At 40.7% G+C, this 22,212-nt stretch overlaps 1 protein-coding gene across 1 annotated transcript in view; it reads right to left on the bottom strand.

The window, feature by feature from the left end:
• SNAP23 (synaptosome associated protein 23) overlaps positions 1-16,621 on the bottom strand; it is a 36,528-nt gene extending 19,907 nt beyond the window's left edge. Inside the window, exon 1 of the mRNA XM_021695355.1 lies at positions 16,546-16,621. The gene's annotated coding sequence lies outside the window, so the exon portion shown is untranslated. The remainder of the gene's footprint in view (positions 1-16,545) is intronic.
• Between the last annotated feature and the right edge of the window lie 5,591 nt (positions 16,622-22,212).

Raw genomic sequence — 22,212 nt, 5'->3', positions numbered from 1 at the left:
GAAGGAAGGAAGGAAGGAAGGAAGGAAGGAAGGAAGGAAGGAAGGAAAGAAGGAAGGAAAGAGAAAGAGAAAGAAAGAAAAGAAAAGAAAAGAAGGCAGATACAGCTGGGAGGTGTATATGAAGAATCAGTCCTGGCATGGCCATGGGCTCATTTCGAGGGACACACCCACTGGTGAACTCAAAGTGCTGCCTAGTACTTCCTTTTTTCTCTCTTGAGCAGATGGCACAAGACAAGAAACAGACTGTAAAGTTCTCACATACCTGACAAGCTGACATCAGAAACAGCTGCCTAAGACCTCTACTCTGGATTCTGGAGGGTGTTGAACACATGGTTACAGTAAATGGGAGCAAGAGAGACAAAGCAGAACTCTAAGGGGGAAGGACAAAGCTAACAATACTCCCCAGGCTGTTATTAGCCTTTACAAAACTGTTCAGAAGTGTCGGGCAGGGTGCAACCTAGAATTAGCTAGCTTTACTCATATTTATTATTTTCTCCAGAAGTTATTCTTATAAAGTCAGGGAAAGGCTATCCAGAATGTTGTAGTAAAGAGAATTAGAGGTGGGACAGGGGAAGGAAAACAAAATGTCATTTGACGCAAATATCCCATTAACTTACTGTTCTTAGATATAACCTAATAGATTAAATATCTGTGTCATTCTTTCAATGCTCCCAGAATCTAATATACCATGTTAATTGTGAGAACAGTATATGCTCCCTTTGAGAGGTAACTGCAAGATTTTTCCCAATGCTTTTACAACATATCTTCCTTACTATGGTTCATTTGGGCTTTCTAGAAGACTCCAAGTTTACCTTAATTTCTTGTTATAAACTTTGGGGGGAGTGGGGAAGAAGAAATATTCAATGAGTACCTACTATGTGTCATATACCCTACTAAGTACTTATATACATCATTATCTTTATTATACCAGTTTATAGATGGGGGAACTAAGGGTCCAGTAAGTAATTTGCCCAAGGTGACTGAGTCAGTAAAGAGCAGATTTATTATCAAGTTTGGATATTCTGAAACCAAAGATAGCTCATGGTTTAGCAACTAGTCTTAACTGTTGGATGCATCTTCCCTTAACAAATATCAGATGACGAGAACTGCTGAATATTGGAAAATAGACTAAGCACCCTACCTGACAGCTCATTTCAAAATTTAAGATGCCTTTTTTTTTTAAGATTTATTTATTTATTTGGGGGAGGAGGGGCAGAGGGAGAGGGAGAGAGAATCTCAAGCAGACTCCCCGCTGAGCATGGAGCCCAATGTCGGGCTCAATCTCACAACCCTGAGATCATGACCAGAGCCAAAATCAAGAGTCAAACGCTTATGGGGTACCTGGGTGGCTCAGTTGTTAAGCGTCTGCCTTCAACTCAGGTCATGATCCCAGGGTCCTGGGATCAAGCCCCGCATTGGGCTCCATGCTCCGCGGGAAGCCTGCTTCTCCCTCTCCCACTCCCCCTGATTGTGTTCCATCTCTTGCTGTGTCTCTGTCAAATAAATAAAATCTTTAAAAAAAAGAAGTCAGACACTTAAGCAACTGAGCTGACAAGCTGACGTGCCCCTGAGATGCCTTTTTTCTTTTTAAAGATTTTTGTTTTTTAAGATTTATTTATTTGTCCGAGAGAGAGAGAGAAAGCACAAGCAGGGGGAGCAGCAGGCTCCCCACTGAGCAAGGAGCCCAATGCGGGACTCAATCCCAGGACCCTGGGATCATGACCTGAGCCGAAGGCAGACGCTTAACGAACTGAGCCACCCAGGTGTCCCCCTAAGATGCCTTCTATAATAAAACCATAAAAACTCTTCAAAAGATTCAAAGACAGTTAAATTAAAGGAAGAATTGGGGCACCTGGCTGGTTCAGTTAGTAGAGCAATGGACTCTAGATCTCAGGGTTGTGAGTTCAAGTCCCACACTGGGTGTAGAGATTACTTAAAAATAAAATCTTAAAAAAATAATTAAAGGAAGAACTACACAGACAAGAGTAATCATGGTTTTCAGCTGTTTTATTTTTTTTCCAGCTGTTTTAAAATAATTTAGAATCTGAAATTATTTAGGGGCAGCTGGCTTGCTCAGCCCGTACAGCATGCAACTCTTGATCTTGGGGTTGTGAGTTCAAGTCCTATGTTGGGTATAGAGATTACTTAAATGAACAAAAAATACAAAAAGAAATTGCTTTCCTAGGCAACTAAGCAAAAAAAAAAAAAAGAATATCTTGTAGAATCTGAAATTATCTAAATTTAGAAAATGAAACTAATACTACTAGGAAGAAGGAATACAAAGAAAAAGGTCTTGGAACTGAATCAACAGGAGATCCATGTCTTCACTGATAAAAATGAAGATATGTAAGGAATAAAAGAAACAGCACTTTAAATCACCACCAATTCCAGTGTCCTGCTAGACCAACATAGGAGTGATTTTATAAAATAATTCATTTTATACTGGAAAGCAAAGATTTTGCATTAAAATATTCTACTAAGTTAGCTTCATGACTTATTCCTTCTCTTAAAATTAATCCTAATTTTAAAAATTAATCCTAATCCTAAAATGCTCTACAAATTACACCCATATAGTTTATTACTGTAGGATAAAAATTTGTGACTCTCCTTGATATATTTTGGTTGGACTTTCATAGTAATCAGTGTACTGACAGCAAGTGCAAATTTCTGTTCATAGCAGGCTAGCATAGGGGTCATTAGCAGGAACTCCAGCATTCAAATTCTGACCCCAAAATGTATTGGTTGTCTGACCTCAGGGGAGTTAGCTAAATCCACTAAGACTCAGTTTCTACATTTGTAAAATAGAGATAACAGGCCCTTTTTGTGAGGATTAAAAAAAGATGATCCATACAAAGTGCTTGTTATTAGTGCCCGATACATGGCTAATATTCTAGTGTCAGCCATTATTTTAATATTATTAGGGAAGCAGAAAGAAATAGGCAAAAGAAAAGCAAAACAACAATGTTAAGTATATGTGACATTAATGTAAATGATACTAAATATTAATTGTTCCATCTGTAAGGCTAAATTTAAATATTAGAGTTGATAATACTGTGTGAGCTACACATCTGACCTATTTTCATGCCAGCCATGAGTCTGCCCATGTCAAGACAGATATTAAACAGGTTTAAATCAAACCATTTCCGGTTGATAGGTACTTTAATCTAGACAAATATATATATATATATATAGCTTTGCATGTCTAAAAAAATTAAAGACTGCCCCAAAATGTGTTTTTTTTCCCCCTGGCTAAGGCTGAGCAAATACAAAACCACACAAAATGGCGAAGGTCAGTATATGAAGTGAACAAAGTAAGACTTAAAAATAGTCAAATACTTGCTATAAAAAATATGGGTAGAAAAAAATCTAGAAGGGAATCATTAAAATATAACCAATAGCTATGGTGGTAGAATTAAGAGTGATTTTACTTCTTCTCCCAATTTACCAAATAGTTTGCAATGTAGTTATACTACTTTTAAAATTCATACATTTATTTTCATCATAAAATATGATAGCTTAGGGGCACCTGGGTGGCTCAGTAAAGCATCTGCCTTCAGCTCAGGTCAGGATCCCACAGTCCTGGGATCCGAACCCTGAGTAGGGCTCCCTGCTCGGGGCGGGGGGTGGGGGGGCCTGCTTCTCTCTCTCCCCCTGCCCATTCCCCATTCCCCACCCCCCCCAGCTTGTGCTCCCTCTTGCTCCCTCGCTCCCACTCCCTCTCAAATAAATAAATAAAGCCTTTAAAAATATATGATAGCTCATGAAAACCAAGAAAGCCAATTTATAAGATTGGAGAAAACAAAGACAAGGAATTAATTTTAGACCCCATTTCATAAGCATAATTATGAATTCTTGGCCTCTCTTGAGAGAAATCTTCTGTTGGCACATAGTCACAGTAAATATAAATTTGTAGAAACATTTTCATGCATTAACAGATGATCACCTTTCCAAACCACAAAGGTATGGAAATAATACAGAACAATTGGTCCCTAAACATCCTGCTAACAGATGGTTAGAGCAAAGGCCCTTGCTAAAGTTTGGCTGGGACCTTACTTCATTCACAGTAGATGGCAGAAATAGGTTCTAATGAGTTCTGAATAAGTTCTTAATGCTTTCATGGCAAAATACTAAGAGGTGGATAAAAGAGGGCCCCACAAAGAAGCAGAGAACTTAGCTGGAATAGAGAATTTACAACTCAGTCCTGGAATACAACCAATCTCCTGTCATGGCCCTTCACCTTCAGTATATTCTCTTTCTCTAACCTTCCTACCAATAATCAACCTCCTCAGGGATTCTAAGAAAATGAATGAAATTAGAAGCCATTTAAAAGGTAACCTGTATGACGTGCTTTAAAATAATTCAGAGGTGATATGATAGCTTAGGGGCGCCTGGGTGGCTCAGTTAAGCGTCTGCCTTCAGCTCAGGTCAGGATCCCACAGTCCTGGGATCTGAGCCAGGGTGGGAGTACAGAGGAAACAAGACTGGCCATGACTGTTGAAGCTGGTGAATAATACAGGAAAGTGTCATCATGCTACTTTCTCAACTTTTTATTTTGAAAGAATTCAACATATATGACAGTTCTTTAAAATGGCAAGTAACTTTTTAATAGTCGTTACTCACCATTTTGTAAGTCTAAATAATGAGTAAGGGATTGAGAAGAATCACAGGAACAACTACAAGTTAATACTTACAAAGCACTATACACGGAAGGCACTATTTTTTTAAAGATTTATTTATTTGAGAGAGAGAGTGTGTGTGTGTGTGCATGGGGGGGTGCAGCGCGGCAGAGGGAGATGGAGAGAGACTATTTTTTTTTTTTAAAGATTTTATTTATTTATTTGAGAGAGAGAGAATGAGAGACAGAGAGCATGAGAGGGAGGAGGGTCAGAGGGAGAAGCAGACTCCCTGCCGAGCAGGGAGCCCGATGCAGGACTCGATCCTGGGACTCCAGGATCATGACCTGAGCCGAAGGCAGTCGCTTAACCAACTGAGCCACCCAGGCGCCCGGAGAGAGACTATCTTAAGCAGGCTCCACAACCAGCGCAGAGTCCAAAGCGGGGCTCGATCTCACAACCCTGAGATCATGACCTGAGCCAAATCAAGATCAAAAATCAAAATCAAGAGTCGGATGCTTGGGGCGCCTGGGTGGCTCAGTTGTTAAGCATCTGCCTTCGGCTCAGGTCCTAATCCCAGGGTCCTGGGATCAAGCCCCGCATTGGGCTCCCTGCTCAGCGGGAAGCCTGCTTCTCCCTCTCCCACTCCCCCTGCTCGTGTTCCCTCTCTCGCTGTCTCTCTCTCTCTGTCAAATGAATAAACAAAATCTTTAAAAAAAAAAAAAAGAGTTGGACACTTAAGCAACTGAGCCACCCGGGCACCCCCATGCAAGACACTATTCTAAGAAATTAAAAACGTACACATACACACACACACTCATTCATTTAATCCTTAAAACACTCTCTTAGTCTGTCCAGCTGCTATAACAAAAAAACATAGACTTGGTAGCTTATTAACAACAGAAATTTATTTGTCGCATTTCTGGAGGCAGAAGTCTGAGCTCAAGGAGCCAGCATTGGTCACCTTCTCATCAGGGCCCTCTTTCTGGTGCAAAACTGATGCCTTATATGGTGGAAGGGGCTAGGGAGTTCTCTGGAGCCTCTTTTATAAGGCACTAATCACTTCCATGAGGACTCCACCTTCATACCTTAAGCACCTCCCAAAGGTTCCACGTAATACCATCACACCAGGAATTAGGATTTCAACATAGGAATTTTGGTAGGAAGACACAAACATTCAGACCATAACAAACACTATTTAATTCCACATTTTACAGATGTAGGAACTAAGGAACAGTGAGGTTAAGCAACATTCGCAAGGTCATATAGTAGAGCCAGGTTCAAACCTAGGTAGACTGATCCAGAGTATGTGCTTTCAATCACTATTACATACATTAACAAGAGAAGAAAAGAAAGACACATTATCAAGTCATTCAAATGTATAGCAGCTTTGCCAAGAAAAGTATATATATGAAGTTCCTGCCTTCCCCTTTTCAAGTAGCAAGTCTAACTCCAGTCAGAGTTAGAACAGTGGTTCCCAGTCTTGGCTACACATAATCACCTGGAGGGCCAAGCTGCACCCCGGACTAATTAAATCAGAAACTCTGGGGGTGAGAGCCAGTTGATTTTAAACCTTCCCAGATGACTCCAATGAGTAACCAAGGTTGAAAACCACTGTTTTAGGTGAAAGTTGTTTTTTTGGTTTTGTTTTGTTTTGTTAGGATTTTTATTTATTTGACAGAAAGAGAGCAAGCGAGCATACAAGCAGGGGAAGCGGCAGGCAGAGGGAGAGGGAGAAACAGGCTCCCCTCCAGAGCAAGGAACCTGCTGTGGGACTCGATCCCAGCACCCTGGGATCACGACCCGAGCCGAAGGCAAACGCCCAACCGACTGAGCCACCCAGGCACCCTGTTTTGTTTTGTTTTTTAATGTATAGCCAAGTACTAATTGATGATATCCTACCCCTGTTATAATTCTGGTACCTAACGGAGGAAAAACATACTATTTAACAATGTAGGACAAGAACAACTTAGGCTTCAACAGGTTAAGCAGTGAATTACTACATGTGACCCAGCAATGCTATTCCTACGTACATTAGAGAGAAATGAAAACATAGGTCCACATAAAAACTTGTACACAAATGTTTAAAGCAGCATTATTGCTAACAGCCAAAAAGCAGAAAACACCAAATGCCCAAATGTCCATATAATGGAATATCATTCAGCCATAAAAAGGAATGCTACATGCTACAACATGTTTGAGGCTTGGAAGCATTATTCTAATTGAACAAAACCAGACACAAAAGACCCCATATTGTTTGATGTCGTTTATGTGAAATGCCCAGAATAGGTAAATCCATAGAGACAAAAAGTAGATTAGTGACTGCCAGAGGATGGGGAAAAGTGGGGACGGGACTGACTACCAATAGATATAGGGATTGTTTTGGGGGTGATGGAAATGTTCTGGAATTAGTAGTGATGGCTGCACAGCCTTATGAATATACCCAAAGCCACCAAATTGTATACTTTAAATGGCAAACTTTACATTATGTGAATTATTTCTCAATTTCTAAAAATTGAAAAAAAATCGGGCGCCTGGGTGGCTCAGTTGGTTAAGCGACTGCCTTCGGCTCAGGTCATGATCCTGGAGTCCCTGGATCGAGTCCCGCATCGGGCTCCCTGCTCGGCAGGGAGTCTGCTTCTCCCTCTGACCCTCCCCCCTCTCATGTGCTCTCTCTCAGTCTCTCTCTCAAATAAATAAATAAAATCTTTTAAAAAATATATAAATAAATAAATAAATAAATAAAAATTGAAAAAAATGACTTAAGGATGGAGAAAGAATATTTAAAAGAAGAAAACAGTTAAGGAAAACAGTATGAGTAAGAATGAAAAGGAAGATGAGAAGGAAAACATTAATTTTGTAGCTTTTCCTATGCCAAACAATTTCTGCCACAGTATAAAATGATAGATTTAGTTAAAATAAATGATAGTAGCTATAGAGTAGGCACCACTGAAATATAAAACTTGTACTTTATATTCAATGGATCCCCTCCTTTCTTCTCCAAAAAGAAAAATGGTGGTTGGAAAACAGGATAGAACAACCACATTAAGAAATAAACCGGATGTACTTCTTTATTAAGATACAAGTACAGTCTGTGTTTGGATTCTGAAAACGTGCCATTCCATATCTTTAAAATGGAAGAGTCCAATTTTCTTTCTCACAATGAGAGAAAAAAATTCTTTTAACTGGAACTTCTGGCTATTATTAATAACTAGTGCAAGAGAAAGTAAAACCTAAATAAGGCAACATCAAGGTCATAACTCTTATGTTAGTATATCTGAAAATGCTGAACTGTTTTTAGAGCTTAAAATGGTCATTATAAAGGTTATACACTACTATTTTCCAGCAATAAATCTTAATGCCACATTAAAAAATATGTATAGTTTAAAAACTAAAGGCCAAAAATGTAAATGTCCACCCAGCTTAAATGAGATGGAATGAAAACGTTTTAAAAAATTTTACAGACGGGGCGCCTGGGTGGCTCAGTTGGTTAAGCAACTGCCTTCAGCTCAGGTCATGATCCTGGAGTCCCTGGATCGAGTCCCCGCGTCGGGCTCCCTGCTCGGCAGGGAGTCTGCTTCTCCCTCTGACCCTCCCCCCTCTCATGTGCTCTCTCTCTCATTCTTTCTCTCAAATAAATAAATAAAATCTTTAAAAAAAAAATTTTACAGACGATTTTTATTTGTCTTACACAATAATGTATTTTTCTAAATTTTCTTTAAAAGGACTTTTTTTTTAAGTTTTTATTTTATTTATTTTTTTAAAAAGATTTTTATTTATTTATTATTGAGAGAGAGAGAGAATGATAGAGAGAGAGCATGAGAGGGAGGAGGGTCAGAGGGAGAAGCGGGCTCCCTGCTGAGCAGGGAGCCCAATGTGGGACTCGATCCTGGGACTCCAGGATCATGACCTGAGCCAAAGGCAGTCGCTTAACCAACTGAACCACCCAGGCGCCCCTAAGTTTTTATTTTAATTCCAGTTAGCTAACATACGTTTCAGGTATACAATACAGTTTCAGGTGTACAATACAGTGATTCAATACTTCCATAAATCACCATAAATCACCAGGTGCTCATCACGACAAAAGCACTCCTCAATCTCCATCACCTATTTAACCCAACTCCTTACCACACTCCCAAAAAGTTATAAACATAGACTGGTTGGGCGCGGGTGGGTGGCGCAGTCACAATCGGTTGAGCATGCAGCTCTTGGTTTCAGCTCAGGTCATGATCTCATGGTTGGTGAGATCCAGCCCTGCCTGCAGCTCCAGGCTCATTGGGGAATCTGCTTAAAGATTTTCTCCCTCTGCCCCTCCCCCGACTCGCACGCTGGCCCTCTCTCTAAAATAAATAAATAAAATTTTGGGGGGAAAAAGAAAGAACTCAAAGACCAGGACTTTAAAAATTTTTAATTAATAAATCCTTTTTTTAATTAATAAATCTTAAAAAAAATCCATACACTGGTTTTGTAGATAAGTTTCAGAATACTCTGTTACTCTATAACTTCATTAACAGCAAATTTATGCAATAACTATAAGCTTTTGATGAAAAACTCTAAAAGATAAAAAATGTTGCAAACTCCAAATGACACAAGAAACAGTGATATAAACAGTATTTTTTTTAGCATTCAGGACAGTCTGTGGGTATTTCAATTCCCACTCCTATAAAATTAAAGTTTTCTTAACCAGTGTTTAGGAAAGTAAAATGCTGATTTTTAAAAACCAAAACTCTGCAGCGCCTGGGTGGGCTCAGTTGGTTAAGCAACTGTCTTCGGCTCAGGTAATGATCCCAGGGTCCTGGGATGGAGCCCCACATTGGGCTCCCTGCTCAGCAGGGGGCCTGCTTCTCCCTCTCTCTCTGCTGCTCTCCCTGCCTGTGCTCTCCTGCTTTCTCTCTGTCAAATGAATAAATAAAATCTTAAAAAAAAAAAAAAAACTTTCAAGAGATGATGTAATAGATACAAGAAAATTTTAAATTATTCCTACTCTTTGACTTTTTCTTTCAGAAATCCGGAAGAAAATCACAGATACAGACAAAAATACATTGCTCCCAGTATTATTTATAATGTTAAAAAAAACTGAAGCAATCTAAATAACCAATGATGGGATTTGACTGAATAATTATGGTACAACTACATGATGGAATGTTATTCAGCCATTTAAAATTATTTTGAAGACTTTATATTCTTCCATATTTAATTTTAATCAAAAATATATATGTGTGTATATATATGTGTGTGTATATATAAGCATCTACCTTCGGCTCAGGTCACACATATACAAACTATGTATATATACACACAGTTTGTGTATATATACACTATGTATATATACACATACACACACACATATACAAACTATGTATATATACACATAGTTTGAGATGTCAAATAGTTCTACAACAGTAATAAATAGCAATTCCCCTGCCCTCCCTTGTGCCCCAAACCAATTCCTGCTTCCAGGAGCCCAGAGGCAAAATTTTCAAAAGTGTTAGTTGTTCAGTGTTTAACCTCAAATCCCTAAATCATATGCTTATAGTGTTGTTTCTTGATATTTTCCAATTTTGGGTATCATTCATGAACTTTCTACAATGAAGATATTTAGCTCTTATACCTCCCCATCTCCTATTTTTCTTATTTGCCCTTGTATTATAGGCTGGCTGGCTAATTAAATTCTTGGCTGGAAATCAGAAGTCCTGAAGCAGTGAAGAAATCTGTTTAATTTTGGCTATCCCAGTCAAATAGAGATGACCATAAAATCTTTCCTTCAAAGAACATTTTTATTAATCCCAAGGAACCAAGGTTCCATGGAACATGACTTGGAAACTACTAGCCTGAAGAAATTTCTGCTTAATCAATCAGTTATCTGGGAACAAAGTGTCTGCTCAATTCTTATCTCAGAGAATAGTCTCTGAAAAGAAACCTCAGAGATCATCTAGTCCAACTTTTTTATACTAAGAGAATAAAAAGCAGCACTTCTGGCTCTTAGGCTCTTTCCATAATACGTAATCTTTTCTGCGGGAGGGCGGTGGTCCTTCCTGGAACAGACCTGATGGTAACTGAAGAAAAGGCAGTTGTTTGCAGAGGCCTGTGGTCTTAGAAGGGCATCCAGACCAGAACCCAACTGAAGAGGAAAACTAGACAAAGGTTGTCAGAAAAGAATGTGGTGACATCTAGCTATGGTGACTGCCCCCAAAGAGCTGAGAGTTCCCTTATGCTGATGGATGGAGAGTCAGCAATCTGCCTAGCCTGAAAGCTTAGCAGAAAAAGATTCTGGTCCCAGAATACATCCCTCTTAATTCATTCCAGAAACATTTTTCAAGAATCTGCTATCAAGGGGCACCTGGGTGGCTCAGTCGTTAAGCATCTACCTTCGGCTCAGGTCATGATCCCAGGGTCCTGGGATCGAGCCCCGTATCCGGCTCCCTGCTCAGCGGGAAGCCTATTTCTCTTTCTCCCACTCACCCTGCTTGTGTTCCCTCTCTTGCTGTGTCTCTCTCTGTTAAATAGATAAATAAAATCTTTAAAAAAACCCAAAAAACGACCATTAAAAAAAAAAGAAAACTACCCTCCTTCCTTTTTAAATGTGTATTTTATGATACATTGTAGTTAGGACATGGAAAATAAAGCACTCATCTCTCCTGCCTCTAAATATAGTTTCCAGTTTTTCAGTTTTCTAGTTGTTTTGTGTACACAAATCCTGCCTCTCTACAAGACTAAAGTCTTCTTAGCTTAAGGCTAAAACCATCTCAACCAATGTCAAGGCCAAGTTGGGCTGAAAATGATTTCAGTTATTATCAATTCTCCTGTGACTAAGCTTGCTACTTTTAGATTAGGTGAGATAATTTAATAAATTGTGTTGAACGAACATAACGTAGTGGTTAATAACACAGACCCCGAGGTCAGACAGACCCTGAGTTCATCCTAGCTCTGATACCCAGGCAATTTACTCAACCTATTCAAGTTTCAGTTTCCTTGTTCATTAGGATAACAGTTCTACCTCCCAATGTTGTTTCAGAAATGAATTAATGTATGTAAAGTGTTTAGCACAGTGCTCACGTTATTTATGTTCTCTGTCTGTGGTATTTGACTGTTTGAGAGGCTAATCAAAAAGTTACTAGGTGAACTTAGAATCACAGCCAAAATACTTTGGATGGTTGGGGTGAATATTTTATTCAAGCAGGGTGAGCCTTGTGTCATCCCCATCTCACACCTGTGTATCTAAAGATGAATAACGGAGAAAAAAACGGAAAAAATAGAAGAAAGGATAACAGAGAACAAAGTAGAAATTCAGACATGGACCATCACTTATGGGGTAAAAGAATTTAGTTTTTCTTTAGGAATATATTTTTTGCTTAGATCCCATTTTTAATATGAAACATTAAAAATGTTCACACATGGGGGGCGCCTGCATGGCTCAGTCAGTTAAGCGTCTGCCTTCAACTCAGGTCATGATCCTGAGGTCCTGGGACTGATCCCTGCATCGGGCTCCCTGCTTGCGGGGAGCCTGCTTCTCCCTCTCCCTCTGCCGCTGCCCTTGCTTGTGTGCTCTCTTGCGGTCTCTCTCTCAAATAAATAAATAAAATCTTAAAAAAAAAAAAAGGAAGGAAGGATGTTCACACACACAAAAAGTACAGGTGCACAGTATTCTAAAATACTCAAAATACTCTAGGTCACGCCAAAAAGCCCCTGCTCTGGTTAGGAGATTTAATTCTTTCTAAAGACATTCAGATGAGAGCTTTATTTATGTCAAGGCTGGTTTCCTCCTTTTACTTCCTGTGTTTCCTTTCTACTTCCTTCTACAGGAACAATTTTAACCATTCTTTTTTTTTTTTTTTACGATTTTTATTTATTTATTTGTCAGAGAGAGAGAGAGAGCACAAGCAGGGGGAGCAGCAGAGGGAGGAGAAGCAGGCTCCTCACTGAGCAAGGAGCCCGATGTGGGACTCGATCCCAGGACCCTGGGATCATGACCTGAGCCGAAGGCAGATGCTTAACGACTGAGCCACCCAGGCGTCCCCAATTTTAACCATTCTTATAAAGCTCAAAAACTATGCAAATATAAGAAGTACACCACTGAATCATATCTATTAAACATCTTGTTTCAAAGAGCACTGAAGCACATGATTCCAGACAGAAACCATACTGCTGAGAAAATACCACTAAAAATCAGGAACCAAAAAGATCAAGATTACATTTCAGCTTTATAGAAGTACTGTTTATGACTTAATTGCTGAAGCCCAACACCTAGTTTTCAAGTCCTGCTCAACCCTGGAACTTCCACAATTCTACTCTAAGTGACCAGAATATAATCTTAGGAAGGTAGATCTATATGTGATTATAATCAATTGTATCGACATTGTCTAAAAGAAAGGGTATGGAAACAGAAAAGGGATGCTCTATAAGAGTTAAGAAAGAGGTTCAAGAATGCAGCATTCATTCTCTAAGTAGGAGAGACATACAATCTGGCAGACTTAAGTATGGTATCTGCCAAGGAAGACACCAAGTGTGAGGTAGGGACAATTAGCAAGGATTCACCTTGCCTGAATGAAATATTTACCCAAGTCATCCAAGTATTTTGGCTCTGATTCCAAGTTCACCTAGAAGCTTTCTGGTTAGCTTCTCAAATATTCTGATACGATGCCAGAGATAGAGAACATAAGCACTCAGGACCCTGGAAAAGAATATCCCCCACAGTAGGTAAAAAGAGTGGCATTCTTAGGGCGCCTGGGTGGCTCAGCAGGTTAAGCATCTGACTTTAGCTCATATCATCATCTCAGGGTCCTGGGATCAAGCCCCAATCAGGCAGGCTCTGTCCTCAGCAGGGAGTCTGCTTGTCCCTCCACTCTGTCCCTCCCCCTGCTCATGCTCTTGCTCTCTCAAATAAATAAAATCTTAAAAAAGAAGAAGAGTGCCATTCTTGTTTATACAAAGGGCAATAGAGTGTAGTGGTTAAGTGCCCAATACTTGGAGACATGTTTTAAAATCCTGACTATTGCCTAATTTACTTCTCTGTGCTTCAGTTTTTTTCATTAAATGAGAATATAATGTTTATTTTGAGCATTATAAGGACTGAGTTAATTCATGCTAAGCATTTAAACCTTGACTGGTATATAGTGCTCAATGAAGCTATCATAATCTTTCATAATTATTAAACATCTCTTGTGATTTTGATTTGAGAATCAAAATCCAAGCATGATCAACCCTAAAAAAATTGTGATTTTAGACTATCAAAGAAGTGTCACAATGTAAGGCCTCCGTAGTCATGCCAGAATATACTGTTACGTGTATACAGAGTGGGTAGGGTGGCTTTAAAAGGCAGACACAGGAGACAGGTTTTGAAGGGCTTTGTGTACTCTACCAAGAAGTTTGGATTTTATTTTAGAAGTCTCAAAAGGCCATCTAAAGGTAATTTCAATTGTCAAAGCATTGTTCAAATAAATTTAAATCCAAGTTACACATCTCACAAAAGTCAAGACGGATGGGGGGATTCCAGAAAAAATATACTGATAAGTATACAAGTATGAAATTGAAATCAAAACCAAAATGTCAGTGAATTTAACTGAGTGCAAATGGAACACCACCTCCACCACCAATATTACAAAATGAGCAGTACATGCTGTTTCCTGGCTCTATAATCCACTTCCTCCAGTTGTTGGAGGCACTGGATCCATCTGTTTCAAGTCTCTATTCACCACAACAAAGAAAAAGACCAGTCCTTGTCATCTAGTCCTTTCTCAATTGACAGACCTAGAAACGAAATATAGCACTAGAATAAAAAAGTTCAGCACTCTTGAATGCAAGCAACATCATATATTATAAATGCTAAAATATAAATAACACTGAGTACAAACACAAAAAACAAACTTCCAGAATGTTTTAAGACATAGCACCTTAATTTAGAAGAAAAAAAAAGGCAGCTGATTTCACAAAAATGTCAAAGAGCAAACATCCTCTTTTTCCCTTTTGCTATTCTAATCTACTTTCATCTGGTGAAACCAGGTAAGTAGGTGTGCTAGAATTGTGTCACAATAGTGAATGCCATCACTGAGTTCACAGAATTTTGAAGTCCACTGGCCTAGTCCAATCTTCACTTTATTTTAAAAATGAGTAGGTTAGTTCCAAAGCAGTATTTTCCAGAGTGCAGAGCAAGAACACGAGATGATTTCAGTTGTTATGTAAACAAGTTACATACTGAAGTTACATATTTATTATAATGTGTACTAGAAAAAGGTATACATAAAAACCATGATTTCACAGATTATCACTTTGGAAGAGGGTAGTGCTGAAAACAAGTCTATTAAAAACATGAAATAAAATAACACAGATGATCTTCTAAAAGGCAAATTTTATTATAGTGGTAGGGTTCATGAGGAGTGAAATACAGCTGTCCCATGAACAACAGGGCCTGTTTTTTTATTTATTATTTTTGTGTATTTGCTTCCTTCTTGGTTCAAGGTTGTGTTCTGAATGATTAGAAATGATGTGACCTTTAGTTATCCTGTTACTATGCTTAAGCTCATTTAGAGTAAAAGAAGCAAACACTAAGATGCATACAGAAATACTACTGTTTATAGGAAAGAGTGCCATACTGTTAAGAAAATAATGGCACAATAAGACTTTGTTATCCTGGAACTAGAATAACAGGAATTTTCTAGTACATATCCACATACAAGCACCTTAAAAAAAAAGAAGCCTAGAAATACGGTAAATATCTGAGCTGTAGGCTGTTACATGATTATTCTATTTACTGTCACACTTACTGTCAAAGGAGCATGGTAATGTGAGCAGAGATGTTTCTCCTAATATTTGCTAACATTTATATGAATGTGTTTTTTCTCGTTACCTCTTGCCAAAGGAACGAGTGACAACTAACCATTAGAATGCCTTAGGCATCAACTGTGATGGTGGAAGAAACATTAATTTTTAAAAAACCTTACTATGAAATAGTTTGTTTAGATCTCAACGTGTTCTAGCTAATGATGTACCATGAATTTCAAGTGTGGTTTTCCAGGCTAGGCAAGAACGCTGGAGAATCATTTCTATTTGGTCTTATCTGCTGTACTTTTTACTGGCATATCTGAAGCCAGTCTTAAGGACATAAGGGCAGAGGGAGTAATATTCCTCTCAGTTCTTGAAATATCTGCTTCTGTGAAGCTACGTTATTTTCACATGACTGAGGGAACGCTGTCAGAAGCTAATATCCAAGCATCCCTCGCCAGTCGTCCCCCTACTTCCTAAAGGAGATGACTAGCAAAAGGCAAAATGATACTCCCTTTTCATCTTCTTTTCCCAACTTTGATGTCTTTCGGTTTCCTCTACCCTCTTCTACCTTTCCTAACATTGTGGTGACTAATGATGAAAAAAAGGATGAGCTGAAATAGCACTTTCCGGTACTCCCCCTGCCCACCCCCGCAACCAACAACTCCAGCCTGGAATTGTAAAATTCGGTGTTTTACAGATCCTTCGTTAGTCTACAGTAAAGCCGCGACGTTAAGGATGGACTTTCCTAGAGAGCATGGACTCTCCAACGCCACGAACCTTAGACACCTTCACACAACTAGTTCAGAGTTATCTGATCACTGTGGTCACCATACAGTCAATTAAGCCCGATCACAGGAACACTGTAGGGGTGGAGGCTGAGGAGGGGTCCAACGAACCACCATCCCGCCACCCCTCCTCTGCTTGGTTTTTAGGAGGGGTCCGACGAACCACCATCCCGCCACCCTTCTCCGCCGGCCCCAAGGTAGTTTCCCGGTGGCTCGAGTCCTTGCTCCGGGCCCGGCCTGCCCAGTCCCGGCCAGAGCACCTCTACTCCTCCCCTTAAGCCCGGCCACACCAAGTTTTAAGCCGTCACGATAATACTCTTCTTCCTGGGACCTGATCCCAAACTTCAACCGGGCTAGCTCCCTCAACCCCACTCCTGAAGGCTCACCAAGCAGTTCCGGCCACTCCTCTCGCGCCGCAGCGGCTCGGACACCCCCCGGCCGGACCCGAGGGTGAGTCCTCCTAGCGCCTGCGCGCGCCGGAGCCGCGCGCCTGCGCACTTCCCTGGCCGCGCGGCCGCGGACACACCCCTGCATCTAGAGCCAATCACAGTCTGAGGGGTTTAAATCTCCCTGCCACGCAGGCGGAGAGTCTGCGGACTCACCCGTTAACCGGATAATTCGAATCCCTCCCAAGGGTGGGAAGTATTTATGCAACAAACATTTGTCAAGAGTAAACCGTTTGCTGGATGATCGCTGAAGAAAAGAGGGAGAAAAAAATGCCTTCCCTGCCTTCCCGGGTCTTTCTACCTGTCTAGATTGGAGATCGATATGTAAACAAATTATAGTGGATAGAATATGGTGTATGGCGTTGGAAAGTCCGAGGCGAAGTTGGCGCACAATGAAAGCAGCGCCTTATTCTTAGGGATGTCTGAAAGGGTTCCCAGAGGAATTGACTTTTCAGTCAGGAAGGCTAAGTAGGAGTTCTGCCAGAAGTCTGGGATGGAGGGAAATAGTTTTCCAGCCTATGGGAACAGCGTATGCCATTAAGAACATAGCACCTTCGGTAAATTCCTTGTAGTTCATCCTGGTTAGAGGCTTACAGCTCATGGTGTATCTCCGGGTGAAGTGGGGAATAAGGTTTAAATAGTCGGCAGTGGGCCAGATCTTGGAAGGTTTTGCACTTTTGGACTAGTGAGCCTGCACTTTATGCTATGAACACAGCCATTGAAGGGCTTTAAACAGGTCCAGGAACTCTTCCTGAATAGAGCACAGTGCTTGAAATTAAAATAGATAGATAGATAGATAGATAGATAGATAGATAGATAAAAAGTATTTCAAAGGAGAAGAGGGTTTTGGAAGAGAGAAGGTATCTCAATTATAAGAGGAAGTATGTGTAAGTTTTATGTTTAGTAACAGGAAGTTAAAGAAGTTCTCATCTGATGACCTCTGTTTTCTCTGTGAAGTAGGAGATGAGGTCATCTGCTAATAGAAAAGGAGTTGGGAGCTTTAAGGAAAGTGGAGAAGTTTTGGAATATTGTTACAGAAAGTGAAAGAACAAGTTGACCCCAGACAAGTAGGACTGTTAAGCAGTGTGGGCTTTTATAAGATTGGTAAAAATGAGCTTCCCAGCTTCTACCCTCCTGTGTGACTTTCTCAAGCAGCAGTCACTTCTTGTGCGCAGAAGTGGACAAAATGTATGGTTGAGTTTATTTATAGTTGGGATAATGCCATGGTATAATGCCATAGTTCTCAACCAGGAACATTTTTGCCTTTGAAGGAATATTTGGCAATGTCTGGAGTCATTTTTGATTGTCAAGATGATGGGGATTGAGTTGGGGGATATAAAGGCATGTAGGTGTAATGTAAAGGATGTAATGTAAAGGCATGTGAAGGACGTAAAGGTGGGGGATACTACAGGCATCTAGTGTCCAGGGATGCTGCTAAGCATCCTACAATGCACAGGACAGCACAAGAATTATCTCCAAAATAGGGGCACCTGGGTGTCTCAGTCCGTTAAGCGTCCAACTCTTGATTTCAGCTCAGGTCATGATCTCAGAGTTGTGAGATGGAGCCCCGCATTGGGCTCTGTACTGGGCGTGGAGCCTGCTTGAGATTCTCTCTCTTTCCTTCTGCCCCTCCCCACCTCTAAAAAAAATTATGTTCAAAGTATCATAGTACCAAGGTTACAAAACCCTGACCTAGGGGTGCCTAGGTGGCTCAGTCGGTTGGGTGTCCTCTTTTTGGTTTCCGCTTAGGTCATAATCTCGGAGTGGTGGTGTCTGTACTCAGCTGGGAGTCTGCTTCTCTCCCTCTCCCTCTGCCACTCCCCGCTCCCCTGCTCTCTGTCTCTCAAATGAATAAATAAATCTTAAAAAAAAACCCAAAAAAACCCCGATCTAGGATTACCTTGATGCTCACCAATGGCTGACTTTGGTCTTCTACAAGCTTTTCCTTGGACTATGGCCCTGAGCTTATAGGGCAACGTAGTCCTTCCATTGCACCTTTGAAGGAGAGTAGAATGAGCAGTGTACCCCAGATTTGGAGTGTTTCAAGAAATTGTGATGTCACAAATACAGAATTGGAATAGCTCCTCACTCCTTTAGATGCAAATCTGGGCTTATACAAAGACGAAGATGAGTTGCTTACTTTGATTTTAGGTATTGAAGATCTTGTTGAACATAGACATTATTAGAACTTCAGTAATATAGGAGTAACACTTCACACCATTATTAATCTTAATGTAACTTGGTTTATCTGATTAATTGTAGTCACTGAAAATAGGATCCTGAGGGAATGAGTATGGACTACATTTAATGAAGGAAATAAATACATTCAGTATTAAAATATAACCATTGGTATTCATGGATTTTTTTACTTTATGACGGGCACCCATTCATGGATAGGCACTTGACCCATGTTATGTCATTTAATCCCAGCAACCCCCTGAGAGATATCATTATCCTAATTTTAACTGTGCAGAAACTGAGTTTCCGAGAAAACTTGTAATTTGCCCAAAGTCATAAATTACTAGTAGCTAGGTCAAGATTGAACTCAGATCTGTCTGCCCTCAAGCTCTTGCACCTTCCATTAAACTTCAGTAAGTTTTACAAGGCAAAAATGGTTCGAAATTTAGCTTAAACAATTGCCACAATATAAAAGGAATGCTGGGGATTTAGGAAGAGAGTAGAAGCAACTGGGAGGCCCAGAAAGAGTAAAAGAATGAGAAAGGAACTAGGGAGGCTGGTCACAGGTGCGTTCAGTGCAGCCGAGTAACTTCTGCAAGCCGGGCTGCCTTCTTGATCTTTCTTTTCCAGTAAAGCCTCTTTCCCCTGTGTCCGTTGTTCACTCTCGTGTGTTCAAATAAAGCTAGATTATTGAGAAAGGCGGGCAGCAAAGGGGGGGGGGAAGGAGCGTGACGGCGGCGGTGTGCGCCTGCGCGCTGGCGGCAGCGGCGGCGGTGCCCGGCGGGGAGGGGGTCCGGAGTGGGCCGCCGGACCCAAAACTGAGGGGGGCCTCGGGGAGCCCCCTCCCGGGGACCTTGGCGGCCTGATGGAGTAAGAGGGGTCGGCTGTGATTGTGAGTATCGAGGGGCCGGGCTGCGTTGAGGCATCCCGGAACGGCGGGGTCCTGGTGGTCTGCCCCTAAGGTTTCGAGCTGCAGGACGCGGCCGGGTTTCTGCTCCTGCAGGCTGCGGCGCAGCGGCATCCCGGTCCTCCCCTCTCCCAGAGCCCGCGCGGTTTACAGGCAGGCGGTGCTTCTGGCTTCGGGGTACAGATTCTCGCGGGGGCGTTCTGGCTCTGCTTCTAGCCCCTGCAGGAAACGCGCCTGAAAGAACCCTGACCTTTAGGGGAGGCCACTGACCTCTTTCGGCCCCCGGTTCCTCAGGGATCTCGTAGACCCAGGTGCTTCAAGGCCTACGGGTCACAGGCCAGGAACACCTTTCGACCTCTTGTGACTGACAGCCTCCGTTCTTTTGCCTCCTTCCGTCTTCTCTCCCGGTGGGATGCCTCTTAATAATAGCTACTAATTATGGAGCGTTTACTACGTGTCAGTTTAATATTTAGTCCGAACCTCGGTGCATAATTATGGGGGAGGAAAGACTTTGCACCCCGCTCCCGCTTGAGTCTGCTCAATTTAATCATCCTTGAGAGTCAGTAAGCCATTTTATTGGGAAGTTTGAGATTTCCATGGCTTTTAGAAATTTGGGACTGCCATGCTAGTTAAGGGAAGTTCTCTTACCTAACAAATAGGTGCCTTATCCACCATAATGGTTTATATAGAATTTACTCAAGCCGAAATAACTTTTTAGCACATAAGAGCCCAATACTATTCTAAAGCCCATGGGAAATAGTAAAATTTGTTTAAATCCCTGTTCTCCAGTTTGGTTGTGAATGAAACAATGGAAGATAATATTTCGATTCAGTTAGGATACATTTAGCACCACTGCATATGTGCCAGACACACTCAGGTTTCTCACAAAAATTGATGAGATACTGTAATGGAAAGTGTTTTTTTGATTTCAGATTAGGCCGCTAAAAGTTTGATGGTAATTTGCTCAAGCTAACCTAGCTAGGGTAAGTGGTGAAATTCACATATGCCAAGGCTCATCTTGTCCTGTTACACCAAGAATCCTAAGCACTTTTGAGAAGCAACTTCATGACAGTTTTAGTTTCTAGAGTTAACTCTTTAGAAAATGGTAGACACCTTTAAAGGTACTAGATGGTTTTTGAAGAACTTCAACGTGGCTTGGAAGGTGGTAGGAGGGTGTGAAGGAAAATGATCAAGTCAGTTCAGAACCAGTTGCTTTGATTAAAAGGACGATATTTAGAAAGGAAAAACTGCAAATGGTAATTTTTTATCTACATTAGAGCACAGCACGTGTGATCTGCAGAAGAGTCTCCTGTACAAAGAAAGCAAGGAATAATGGTAGATGCTAGCTGACTTGGTTCTGGGACCAGGAATGGCTCTGTGAGAAATATACATATTGTGCATTTCGTAATTGGAATATTTTAGTGGGACGTTTAGGTTTAATTTGTGTATCCAGTGAATAAGAACATGTAGGTAGATAAGTTACATAGGAATACTCCAGTTGCACATTCAGCATGCTAAATCTCTTAATTGAAACCTTACAGTCAGTTGGGTTTTTTCCTCCTAGAATCTAATCTGAAAGGAACTATCAAGAAGTGAGAGTTCCTAAGTGTTCATCAGTAGAGGACTGGTTAAAGAAATTACGCATTTGTTAGAACAAGCCAGCCCTCTGTGCTGATACTGAGTAATAACCAAGATATGTTAAGTGAAACAAAAAGTGCAAAAGAGGTTTTGTATTTTGCAACCGTTTGTTACTTTTTTAAAAAGTTTATGTATTTGCATATATATGTATAGAATACGTCTGGAGGAATATGTAAGAAAGTGGTAACAGTGACTGTAGGTGCACATGGCTGGGAAATAGGAATGGGAAGGGAATAATTTTCTGTGTTTTTAAGATTGTGTGTGTGTGTGCGCGCGCATTTGCGCAAAAAGGTGGTTTTATTAAAGCACAGGGACAGGACCTGTGGGTAGAGTTGCCCTGGGGTCATGAGGAGTGGCCCATTATATACTTTCAAGTTGGGAGGGGGTTAGGGATAGTGTTAGCCTCCCAGCTATTTTGGAAACAAGGTTTCCCGGATCCTGAGGGGGCTAGCAATTGTCAGGAAAGGTCTTATATTACTGTTTAGTAAAAACTTAGTCATGAGACCCTTCAGATGTATATCTGTGGGTCATATGCTTGGGGGATGATTGACAACTTGTATCATGGGGGGAGTAGATAAAGGAAGTTTCCAAAGGAATTTTTATATGTTAAAGTAGACTTACGGGGTGGGCTAAAACTAGCCTTTTGCCCTTAGCAAAGTATTTATATTGAGGCAGCTGAGTTCCTAGAGATAGGTCACTATACCTGTTTCAAGGACTTGTCCGTGGGCTGTAGATAGTAAGGAAATTTAATTTTTTCTTCTGCCTTTGTTTCCACATCATGTTTTTAAGAATTGTTTTATGAAACTTAAAAACATCCAGAAAAGTAGAGAAAATGCTGTATTGAATCTGTGCAAATTGATCATTTTAAAATCTGTTGTTACATT

This window comes from Neomonachus schauinslandi, chromosome 9, assembly GCF_002201575.2.
Source record: "Neomonachus schauinslandi chromosome 9, ASM220157v2, whole genome shotgun sequence".
Lineage (NCBI taxonomy): Eukaryota > Metazoa > Chordata > Mammalia > Carnivora > Phocidae > Neomonachus > Neomonachus schauinslandi.
The sequence above is the reverse complement of the archived record's forward strand: the minus strand, read 5'-3'. Positions and strand labels throughout refer to the sequence as shown.